Source organism: Ictidomys tridecemlineatus, chromosome 3 (genome assembly GCF_052094955.1).
Source record: "Ictidomys tridecemlineatus isolate mIctTri1 chromosome 3, mIctTri1.hap1, whole genome shotgun sequence".
Taxonomy (NCBI): Eukaryota; Metazoa; Chordata; class Mammalia; order Rodentia; family Sciuridae; genus Ictidomys; species Ictidomys tridecemlineatus.
In genome coordinates, this window is record NC_135479.1 from 5,826,625 (window position 1) to 5,837,947 (window position 11,323).

General features: G+C 44.7%; 1 protein-coding gene across 5 annotated transcripts in view; it reads right to left on the bottom strand.

Moving 5' to 3' along the window:
* Tmem94 (transmembrane protein 94) overlaps positions 1 to 10,428 on the bottom strand; it is a 34,764-nt gene extending 24,336 nt beyond the window's left edge. For 3 of the 5 annotated variants that reach the window (XM_078041679.1, XM_005332561.5, XM_021731215.3), the window contains exons 1-2: positions 10,303 to 10,426; positions 204 to 294 (exon numbers count right to left, since the gene is read on the bottom strand). The gene's annotated coding sequence lies outside the window, so the exon portion shown is untranslated. Of the gene's footprint in view, positions 1 to 203; positions 295 to 10,302 lie in introns of all 5 variants that reach the window. The other 2 variants (XM_078041678.1, XM_021731216.3) reach the window with 1 other exon arrangement.
* Positions 10,429 to 11,323: the final 895 nt, after the last annotated feature.

Below are 11,323 nucleotides of genomic sequence, written 5' to 3' on the forward strand. Positions count from 1 at the left end.
TTTTTTATCTTGAGACAGGTCTTGCTAAATTGTTGAGGCTGGCCTTGAACCTGAAGTTCTCCTGCCTCAGCCTCCTAAGTTGCTGGGATCACAGGAATGCCACCATGACTTTCAAGGCCTCAAATCAGGGCATGTTTGGGTGAAGAGTGATACTGAGAGATCTAGTTTGGTGCCAGGTGACTCCTCTTGGCAAAAGCACTAACCTGCTGACGAGGGCAGTTATTTCTGGGGCCTGCAGCAAGCTTCGGTAAGAGGAGCCAATCAGAAGCACAGGAGAACTGACCCATAAAAGAGCTGCGGGGAAACAAGGAAGCTGTGTCCAGAGGCCAGCCAGGAGGCCCCATTTCTGCAGCCACCAACTCCACTCCAAAATCCCACCCGATTCCTCAGGCAGCATCAGTGCTGATGGAATCAGTGCTGATGTCATTGGCCGCTCTGCCAAGTTCCCCCCTACCCCTTCCTTTCAGCCAGGACTTTCAAAGCTGAGCCAGCCTATGGGGTCAGAGACAGAGAGTGACGCTGGAAGCTGCTCTGCGAGGCAGTGACATTTGGTCCCTGGCAGCCAACTGAAATGAGATCCTGAGAGGCCAAACCACTCCTCCCCAAGGCCACACTCTGATTCAGGCTGCCCAGGCCCTGTTTACAGTGATGGCTGAGGTCCCCATGACACTCCATCCCAGCAGGGCTGGATGAGGTAGTGGCCCCACAGGGAAAGACACCAGGAGCTAGATGGGGACTGTGCCTGATAACTTCTTCCACCAACACTGCAAGAGTGAAATAACTCTGCAGCCAGCTGGGACCACGGCAGTACAGAGGGCAGCCAGGAACATGACCTTTTCCTAACAGTCTGTTTTCCCAGCATTCCATACATGAGGTTCTGGGAGAGACTGTTCTTCATGTCTGGACGTGAAACCAGGAGCAGTTCCCTTAAACGGCCAGATCCATTAGAGGCCACTGTGAAAAACAGCACAAGCTGGAAAGCCAAATATCCCTGAGTTCAAATCCCAACTCTGACATGTATCAAATGACAGATGATCTTGAGCTTCTGTGTCCTTATTCTCAGAATGAAAATAACAATATGGGGGCTGGGGATGTGGCTCAAGCGGTAGCGCGCTCGTCTGGTGTGCGTGCGGCCCGGGTTCGATCCTCAGCACCACATACCAACAACGATGTTGTGTCTGCCAATAACTAAAAAATAAATATTAAAAAATTCTCTCTCTCTCCCTCTATCACTCTCTCTTTAAAAAAAATTTAAAAAAAAGAAAATAACAATATGTATTTCACTAAGACGGCCTGAAAACTGTACAATAGTATATGCAGGGGATCTACTAAAATATTGGTAGATAGTAGGTACAAAAAAATTGGTACTGGCGATTGAACTCAGGGATGTTTTACCACTGTACCACATCCCCAGCCCTTCTTACCTTTTATTTTGAGATAGGGTCTCACTAATTTGCTGAGGCTGGCCTCAAACTTGAGACCCTCCTGCCTCACCCTCCAGAGTTATTAGAATTACAGGCGTGAGTCACCGTGCCAGACGGTACAACCATTTTGGAAAACAGTTTGGCAGTTTCTTAAAGTTAAGTGCTACACACACAATCACTATGTGACCCAGCAATGAAAACATTAGTCCTTGAATTATATGCAAATGTTGTCAGCAGTTTTATATGAAACAGCCCCAAACTGCAAACAGGCCAAATGTCCATTCACAGGGAAATGGATGAATAAACTGTGGCCTGTCCATACAGTGGAACTCTACCTTGCAATGCAACAAAACAAAGTATAATCTAATATACAAAACTGTATAAATAAATCTCAAAAAGATTTGCTGAGGGGCTGGGGCTGGGGCTCAGTGGCAGAGCACTTGCCTAGCATGTGTGGGGCACTGGGTTCAATTCTTAGCACACATATAAATAAATAAAATAAAGGTTCATTAACAACTAAAAACTATTTTTTAAAAATTGCTGAGTGAAAAGAGTCAGACCCAAGAGTCCCTAGCATACAGTCCCACATACATATACTTCAGAACAGACAAAACTGATCTACAAACAGATCAGGGGCCACTGGGAGCAGGGAGTGACTACAGAGTGAGCAAGGACCTTTTGTTCAGTCTCTGGATTGTGGATGGCATTTATATCTCTGTTTACTTGTCAAAATTTTTTGAACAATACGCTTAAATAGGTGCCTTTACTTTTACTGTATGTAAATTTTGCTGCACAGAGATGATTTTTAAAAGGTAAGGAAGAACCTGGGATGGAACTAAAAAGCTCAACCAACTTCTAAAATGCCTAGCACACACAAGATTTGGGGGACCTAAGAGGGAAAGGAGACAACAAAGGAAGTAAACATGATCAGGAACCTACTGTGGGTAACAGTGTGCTAGGGGCTACGGTTTGGACTTGCAGTGACCCTCAATGGTCCAATGTGTTAAAGGCTTGGTCACCAGCCTGTGGCACTATTAAAAGGTGGCAGAACCTTTAGGAGGTGGGACCTAGTGGGAAGAAGTTGGTCACTGGGGCACACCCTTGAAGGGGATGTTGCAACCTTGGCTCCGGCCTCTCTCTTTGCTTCCCAGCTTGCCATGAAGTGAGCAGCCTCCTCCACCACATGCTTGTGCCAGGATGTACTGTGCCACCAGAGCTAAGTGGCCAAGAGACTGTGGACTGAAACTGTGAGCAAAAAGAGACCTTTCTTCCTTTTAAACTGATTGTCTCAGGAACTCGTTAGAGCAACAGAAAACTAACATGAGGCAACTGTGTATGCATAAAGAAGTGTAAAGAGGGCTAGGGCTGTGTAGCTAAGTGGCAGAGCACTTGCCTAAAATGTGTGAGGGACTGGGTTCAATCCTTAGCACCACATAAAAATAAATAAAATAAAATAAAGTCATTCTGTCCATCTACAAGTACAAATTTTCTTTAATTCATTTTTTTTAAAAAAAGAAAAGAAGGGGGTTCGGGTTGTGGCTCAGTGGTAGAGCACCTGCCTAGCATGTATGAGGCACTGGGTTTGATTCTCAGCACTGTACATAAATAAATGAATAAAATAAAGGTCCATCAACATCTAAAAAATATTTTTTAAAAAAAAGTGGTGTAAGGAATGGTTCTGTTTTCAAAATATAAGACAGTCTTCAGAGAGATTTCAAATATGGCCTATTTGGGGCTGTTATAAAAAGGGAACTAAAACTCAAGTTGGCATAGAAATACTGAACAGGAATTACAAACAACCAGGGTACACTCAGAGGCAGGCCAGGGAGCCAGGGAAGTCCTCCCAGGCAAAGCCAGGTGGAGTTGAGCTTAGGAGGGTGAACTCTAAGCAAGAACTCCAAGTCCCGACAGAGGAACTAAGGAAGAAAGATACCCAGCCTTTTGGAAAGATGGTGATGGATCTGTCTGATGAGAGCAGAAGGCCTGAGGAGGATGAGGGAAGAAATGTCAGACCACCCAGGTCAGGAATCAGAGGCCAACATGGAGAGAGCAAGAAGGCCAGGCCAAAGAGGCCCTCAAGGTCTCTGAGTAGGTCCCAGTGTTTAAAGAGGCTAGAGAGTAGATCAGAGGAGAAGGGAAAGAAACAACGGGCAGAGTGTTAGAATCAAATTAGGATAATTCTGGTTTGGCTAAGGAGAGTAGCTAGGCAAAGGTGGCAATGGGAGCCATGAAAACAGAGCATGGATACTGCCTGCTACCAAGCTCAGAACCAAAGTGAAAACAAAAAAGACAGGTGTGGGGGGAGTTGTGGCTTAGGGGAAAAGCCATGCCTAGCACATGTGAAGCACTGGGTTTGATCCTCAGCACCACATAAAAATAAATAAATAAAATAAAGGTATTGTGTCCATCTACAACTAAAAACAAGAAAAGAAAAGACAGGTGGGAGGTGGGATCCAGGGCTCTGGCAGAAGGTGAGGTAGGAGTAAGCTGTCCTTCTGATCCCTTCTATCCCTTCTAACACAATCTGCAGTAGCTGAGTTTGCACACTAGCCTCACCCAACCCACCAGAACACAACTTGGTGGATTTGTAATCAACTGATTAGCCGTGCCCCAAGGGAACGAACTGATACATCAATGCTAAGCTGGAGGGAGGTTTTTAATAGCAAGCCTCCCAGTTCTATCCTTGGTGGCATTCTAGTCAATATTTTTATCAATGACTTGGGTGAGAAAACAGATGGTATGCTAATCAAATTCTTGGATAGCATAAACCTGGAAAGGGGATAAAAGTCAAGATCCAAGGAGATCCGAATGGTCTGAAATGATGAGCCAAACCCAACAGGCTCAATTTTACTGGGAAAAAATATTAAGCCCTAAGCCCAAGTTCAAAACCTACTGTGTAAAACTACCATTGATGTTAACACAATTTCAATATAAGTGAGCATGGTCACCCAGAGTTCATTCACACTCAGGCTGCAGTAACAGACTTACCATGTCCCTAGAAAGAGTTGGGTAAGTCTGGTTTCTGTAGGTAGAGCATACCTGGAATATTTTGTTCAGTTGGGCCTCACACATTTAAAGAACACTTACAAAACTGGAAGGCTTCCAGAGAGCCATCACCAGGTTGCAGAAACTCTGGCATGCAACTCTGGAAGCTGACACAGGAGGATTGCAGGTTGGCGGCCAGTCTCAACGACTTAGTGAGGCCCTAATCAACTTAGTGAGACCCTGTCTCAAAATAAAAAGGGCTGGGGATGTGGTTAAGCACCCCTGGGTTTAATCTCAGTATCAAAATAAATAGATAAAAAAGGGCTAGGGATGTAGCTCAATGGTAGAATATCCCTGAGTTCAATTCCCAATACCAAAAACATAAATTAAAAATTAAAAAAAATTAAACCCAAACTGTGACATGAGAAATGGTGGAATAAAACTAAAGAGGCTCCCCACATCAAAAGTACACAGTGGGGAGGACTAGACAGGTATGATGGCTGAAAATGGGAAGAAGAGCCAGGCTTGCTCTGGGAGGCCCTGAAACACGGAAGAGGACGACAGGGAGGAGACTGTAAGAGGCAAATTGCTCAACATGAGCAATATGGCTTTTTACATAATTAGAACTGTATTAAAAAATGGAATGGACTGCCCCATGAGGTATGAAGTTCCCTATCACTAAAGGGAAGCAAGCAGAGGCTGAGAAATTATAGAGATAATTAATACAACAGATTGACATTAGGAGAGAGATGACTTTTTATGATCTCTTCTAATCTTGAGACCATGGAAGCAAGAAATCCAGTGTCTTCTATATATAAAAAGAAGATCAAGTCCACTCATAATAGGAGACATTCAAATTCGATTTCCTTATGAGAACAAAGAGACTTTCACCACCTGCTTCAAGGCTATAAAGCCATGGTAATCAAGGCAGTGTGGTTTGAGATTGGCATTTGAGAGTCCAGAAATAGATCCAGACATATATAGACAATCAATTTCTGAGAAAAGTGCCAAGACAAATCAGTGGAGAAAGGAAAGTCTTTTCAACAAATGGTGCTGGAACAATTTAATATTCAGATGCAAAAAAAATAAAATAAAATAACTTGGAAATGTGACTTTTACCATGTACAAAAATTAACTCAAAATGAATCACAGGCCTAAATGTAAACTATAAAACTTCTAGAAGAGAGAAGATAAAATCTTTATGACCATAGGTTAGATTTCCTGGATTCAACAAAAGCATAAAACTGGGTAAATGGGAACTGAATGATTAGGGATAAAATTGGAGGAAAATTTTTACTGTTTATATGTTCATATCTTTAATTTTTTTTGCCTTTTGATTTTCAAATCATGTGAATGTATAAAATGTATCCTTTTGTGGGGACAGGTACCAGGGATCTAACCCAGGAAACTTTACCATTGAGCTACATCCCCCCGCCCTTTTGATATTTTATTTGGAGACAGGGTCTCACTAAATTGCTCAGGCTGGTTTTGAATTTACAATCCTCCTGCTTCAGCCTCCTAAGTAGTTGGGATTATAGGCAAGTACCACACACCCGGCTCAAATATATCTTTAAAAGATCAGTAATTTCTCACTTCCTGGTATATACTCAAAAGAAGTAAAAATTGGGATTGAAGCAGATATTTATTCATCCATGTTCATAATTCACGACAGCAGAAAGTCAGAAGCAACCCAAGTATCCACCGACAGAAGAATGGATAAACAAAATTCATTACAACCCTACAATGGAATATAATTTGGTCCTAAAAGAGGAAGTCCATTCTGATGCTTGCTACAACATAGATGAACCTCGAAGACTTCATAGTAAGTGAAATAAGTCAGGCACAAAAGCACAAAAACTGGGTGATTGCCCCACTCATTCTAGGTTTCTACAATATTCAAAGTCACTGAGAGAGAAAGCAGAATTGTGGTAATCAGGGGGTACAGCAGGAGTGAACAGGGACGTGGTGTTTAAAAGGGACATAGTTTCAGTTAGGGAAAATGAGAAAGTTCTGGAAATGGATAGTGGTGATGGTCATATAACAGTGCAAATGTACTTAATGCTACAGAACTATTCAACTTTATGCCCTTGTATATTTTACCACCACCACAAAAAAAAAAAAAAAATCAGCAACTTCTGATTCTGACTTTGCAAGAGGCTCTGCCTTCTGTTATCTGGCAATGTGGCCTCTGGGGTTCCCTGTCTGCTTGAGGAAGACTTTCACTCTTAGACTCTACCTTGAGTCTCTCTCTTTTCAGTGTTTCCCAGTAGTTTTCTGTTCACTTCCCCAGGAAGGAAAGCTAGTATCAAGAACGACTATTTCAAAAGAATCCTAAAATTATGAAAACTACGATCATATAATTATGCCAAAATTTCTAGTTTCCCAAATGCAACTCTCAGTCTTTCAGGCCTCTCCTTCCCTTGGGCACCCCTCACCCCAGCCTTAAACAAGCAAGGGCTTGGGTGGAAATCTGGCCCTTATCCTACTAGCCATACCATGTGACCATAATGTTTACTACTGTCTCAGCAGCCCTAGGCAAAGCTGATTATTATACAAACCCCTGATCACCAAACCGCACATTCTCACTGGCGCACATTCTCACTGGCGGGTCTTTTCAGAAAAAAAAATCCCTCTTTCAGTCATGGCCTAACCTTTCACCTGAGCTGCTGTAAACAAACCCTGGTCTGCTCGGAAATTGGAGTTTAAACAATATTTTTAAAGGAGCCAAGAGTAAGTTTTCAGCAAGGAAAGACACCATGGAGAAAATAACACACAATAACAAGATAAAAACACTGACCCACATTTACCAGTGGCTGCCAAGCCTGACCCGTAGCCTTCTCACTTGAACACCAGGAATGGACCTAGGCTGCCTTTCCAGCCTACACTGCTACGGGAAGGGCACATACTTGACTCACCAGGTTGGGTTAAATAAAGTCTTGGGTGTAGGCAGTATTTACATTGCTTTTCCTCCCTTTCCCTATAGAAATTGTTTCCTAAGCCCAATTTAGGGAAAAAGCAGAGAGGAACCAAAGAATTGTGCCCTTGGTTGCTCATTAGTTCTACAGGAGTTAAGATTTCCAAAGGGCTGATTCTCCACACTAGGAGCTGGAACTCCCTAGCAACTTCTCAAAATAGAAATGTGAAGTGCTGTTTTCTTCCATTTCTCTGCCCAGCTCTGCCTCTCCTAGTCTAATTTTCTGAAGCTAGGTCAACACACATAAAAGAGGGGTGTGGTATGGGTAATCAAGGACAGTTAACCCTCCATTTTATGGTTATCCAGGGGATGGTTTGTACTTCAGTTCCCTGGTCAGTGCACTACTCTGCAAGATTTGCCAGGTTCCCCTTTTGTAACTCCTGTGGAGAGAACCAGTGAGCAAGGAAGAGCTAACAGGGTAGCTGAAATTAGACCTCAGTGTAACTGTGGATTACATCTGAAAAGCTATCTCCTGCTGCAGGGTTAACGACTATCTACATTCTAATAAAACTGTAAACTACCTCTTTTAGGATACTAAGATCAGTTTTTCTTTTATCAAGAGCACCATGCAGAGACACTAGAGTGGTTATTTCTTCCCTCAATGTTCTCAATGCTTTTCTGCCTCTATGTTGTTCTTGTATCCAACACATTCCCATTAATGACATTTCTTTTTTCTCGGGGGTTGGGGGGAGCAGGAATTGAACCCAGGAGCACTCAACCACTGCGCCACATCCCCAGCCCTATTTTATATTTTATTTAGAGACAGGGTCTTACTGAGTTGCTTAGCGCCCGGCCTATTAATGACATTTGTTTTTTTTTTCTTTTTGTGGTGCTGGGAATTGAACCCAGGGCCTTGTGCATTCGAAGGAAGCACTCTTCCAACTAAGCTATATCCCCAGCCCCATTCATGACATTTCTAATGATGCTGCCATGGTTCCCAAAAAAACAAAAGGCTCACCTTTTTTTTTTTTTGACTGAGAACCACTAAAATAATTTATGCCCCTAAATACTGAAAGAGAACACAATAAATATCAATATAAGACATAAATATCTACATATGAAATCATGGGGCTGGGGATGTGGCTCAAGCTGTAGCGGGCTCGCCTGGCATGCGTGCGGCCGGGGTTCGATCCTCAGCACCACATACCAACAAAGATGTTGTGTCCACCGAGAACTAAAAAATAAATATTAAAAATTCTCTCTCTCTCTCTCCTCTCTCTCACTCTATCTTAAAAAAAAAAAAAAAGAAATCATGCTGGGAGCTGGGGTTGTGGCTCAGTGGCAGAGCGCTTGCATAGCATGTGTGAGGCACTGGGTTTGATTCTCAGCACCACATATAAATAAATAAAATAAAAGTCCATTGACAACTAAAAAAATTAATAAATAAAAATAAAAATAAAATAAATCATGCCAGGCGCAGTGGCACACACATGTAATCCCAGCAGCTCCGGAGGCTGATGTAGGAGGATCTGGAGTTCAAAGCCAGCCTCAGCAAAAGCGAGGCACTAAGCAACTCAGTGAGACCCTGTCTCTAAATAAAATGCAAACTAGTGCTGGGAATGTGGCTCAGTGGTTGAGTGCCCCTGAGTTCAATCCCCAGTAACACCCCCCCTCAAGGAAAAAGAAAAAGAAAAATCAGCAGGGCGTGGTGCAGACCTTGTCATCCTAGCTACTGGGGAGTTTAAGACAGGAAGAACACAAGTTCAAAGCCAACTTAGGTAATTTAGTGAATCTAACTCAAACTAAAAAATAAAAAGGACTGCGGATGCAGCCAAGGAAACAACCGGCTCTAGTGAGTGAAAAACGTAAAAATCTAGATTTCTGAATTCTAGTATGGCTCAAGGAGAACTTGGTTATGTCCTTTTGCCTCTCCAGTTGTCTCTACATCTGTAAAAAAAAAAAAAAAAGTTAAGCTTCTCCCTTCCCCCCTCCCATCTCTTCGAGAGCATCCACCGAGTAACTGAAGAATGTCACTAAGGCTGAACGTCTTAGAGCGTGAGAAAATATCATTCCTTCCAGTGCATAAAACCACATACCCCAAGGAAAACAACTCAGTATAGCGCTCCCTCCTCTTTCTCCAAAAGAGCCACAGAAAAACTCGGAAGAGAGGGTGGGATGGAGCAGCACGTGACCAAATCGACCCGCAAGCCAAAGTGCTGCCCATGGTTACACGCCAATGAAAGGAGAGCAGGGCTTTGCTAGCATCTGGCACCCGGCGCCGCCGACGGCGCGGGCTCACACCGCAGCATGCAAAGGACTGTGAGAACCGGGTTTTAGGGTGTGCGACAGGGGGACCAGGCCAAAGCACCGAAGTCCCTTTATAGGATGACAAGTACTGTGATCCTACAGTTGTTTCTAAGGCGTGTTAAAACAATTGTGGAAAGGAAAGGAAGGGGAGCGGAGAGCACGTTCCAAACTGCACCGTCTCAGCTCTGGGCTGCGAGAAGCCCCTCGCACCTCCATCCGCCTGGGCACAGGACGGGGTCAGCACGAGGGCCCCGGGCAGCAGCGGAGCGCGCGCGGGGACACAACGGTCTTCATTTGGGCCGAGGATGGGGACGCCCAGAAGCCTGTAATACTCGTGCCATCAGCGCTGGGAGCCCTCTGGCCCGGGACCAGACACGACAATCCCGGGGCAGGGATTCTTTGTTGGAGAGAAGCTTTATTTCTGACAAGGGACCGCCAGGGGCCAAGCCAGGGCCGACAGCAAGAGTCTGAGGACACAGCGAAAGGAAATGGCCAAGAGCTGGAGGCGAGAGCCAGCCCTTGGGCTCCCCCTAAGAAGGGCTCCCCCGAGGCCATTCTCCGGTGCAGACCCCAGACTCCTGTCGCCTTGGCCAAGAATCCAGAGGATGCGGAAGGCCGAGCCCCACGCCCCCTTGCTCCCCACTTTCGGGCCGCAAGCCTTCTCGTACTTACCGGGGCCCGAGGGCCCGTCTTCCTCGCCCGCGTCCAGTCCCCTCTCCCCTCCCAGCCCCCTCCTCACTTCACGTCCCCTCCTCCAGGGGTCGCAGCCATGTCCGTTACTGGCAACTCTAGGGGGCTTGCCTACCTTCCCGGACAACGGAGGCGCTGGCCAACAAGCTAAAGTTCCGGAAGCCGATTGGACGAGATTGGAGACAGACGGGGATATCTGGCTTCCTATTGGTTACGCGGCGCGCTGGGCTGTAGCTTCAACCGCCCCTCTGGGAGCCTGGCGGAATTATGTGCGAGGTGATAGCCAGGGGAGAGCTCGGAGCCCCAGTCCTTACTTGGTTGTGATGCCTGGACTCTTTCTGCTCCAGAGGCCCTGCCAGAGGCAGGAGCACGGCTTTCGCCCGGATTAGTTTTCCCACGGAATTGTCCTAAAGAGATAGGCAGACGATATCCCCCTCCTTTTTTTTCTTTTTTAGTAAACCCTTTGCAGAGTGTCCCATTTCTCCTACTCTGTTCTAGCTCTGTCCTGGTTGCCAGAACAAATGTCTTGAGACGCCTTGCACAGAGACCTTGGAGTGAGTCCCTCAGGACTAATATTGCGTCCAAACCAAAGCTGGAGAATCTAAGGCAACACTGCTGTTTCCCCCTAACCTCTACTAAATTCTAAAGGGAAAAAACAGGTTTTAAATTTTTTTAGATAATTAGGGAAATCGCCTGGGAGACTTCCCTTGGGAAAACAAAGTAAGCCTGTGTCAGTGTTTGCTTGTTTTCCCAGAGATCTAAGTCTGGAAGACTCGTCTTTAAAAACAAACAAACAAAAAAAACTGTTTATAAAATCAGAAAAGGACCATAGCTGGCCCTGGGAAGTACTTACTTCTCCCTAATTATGTAATTAAAATTCCTCTTCCTCAGTTGGACAAGAAACTGCCATTTTACTACCTAACCATATGTTTAAACAGTTAATCTTTTGCCTAAAACACCCATAGAACCATGTCGCTTCCCTCCACACAAAAATCTGCAGTTT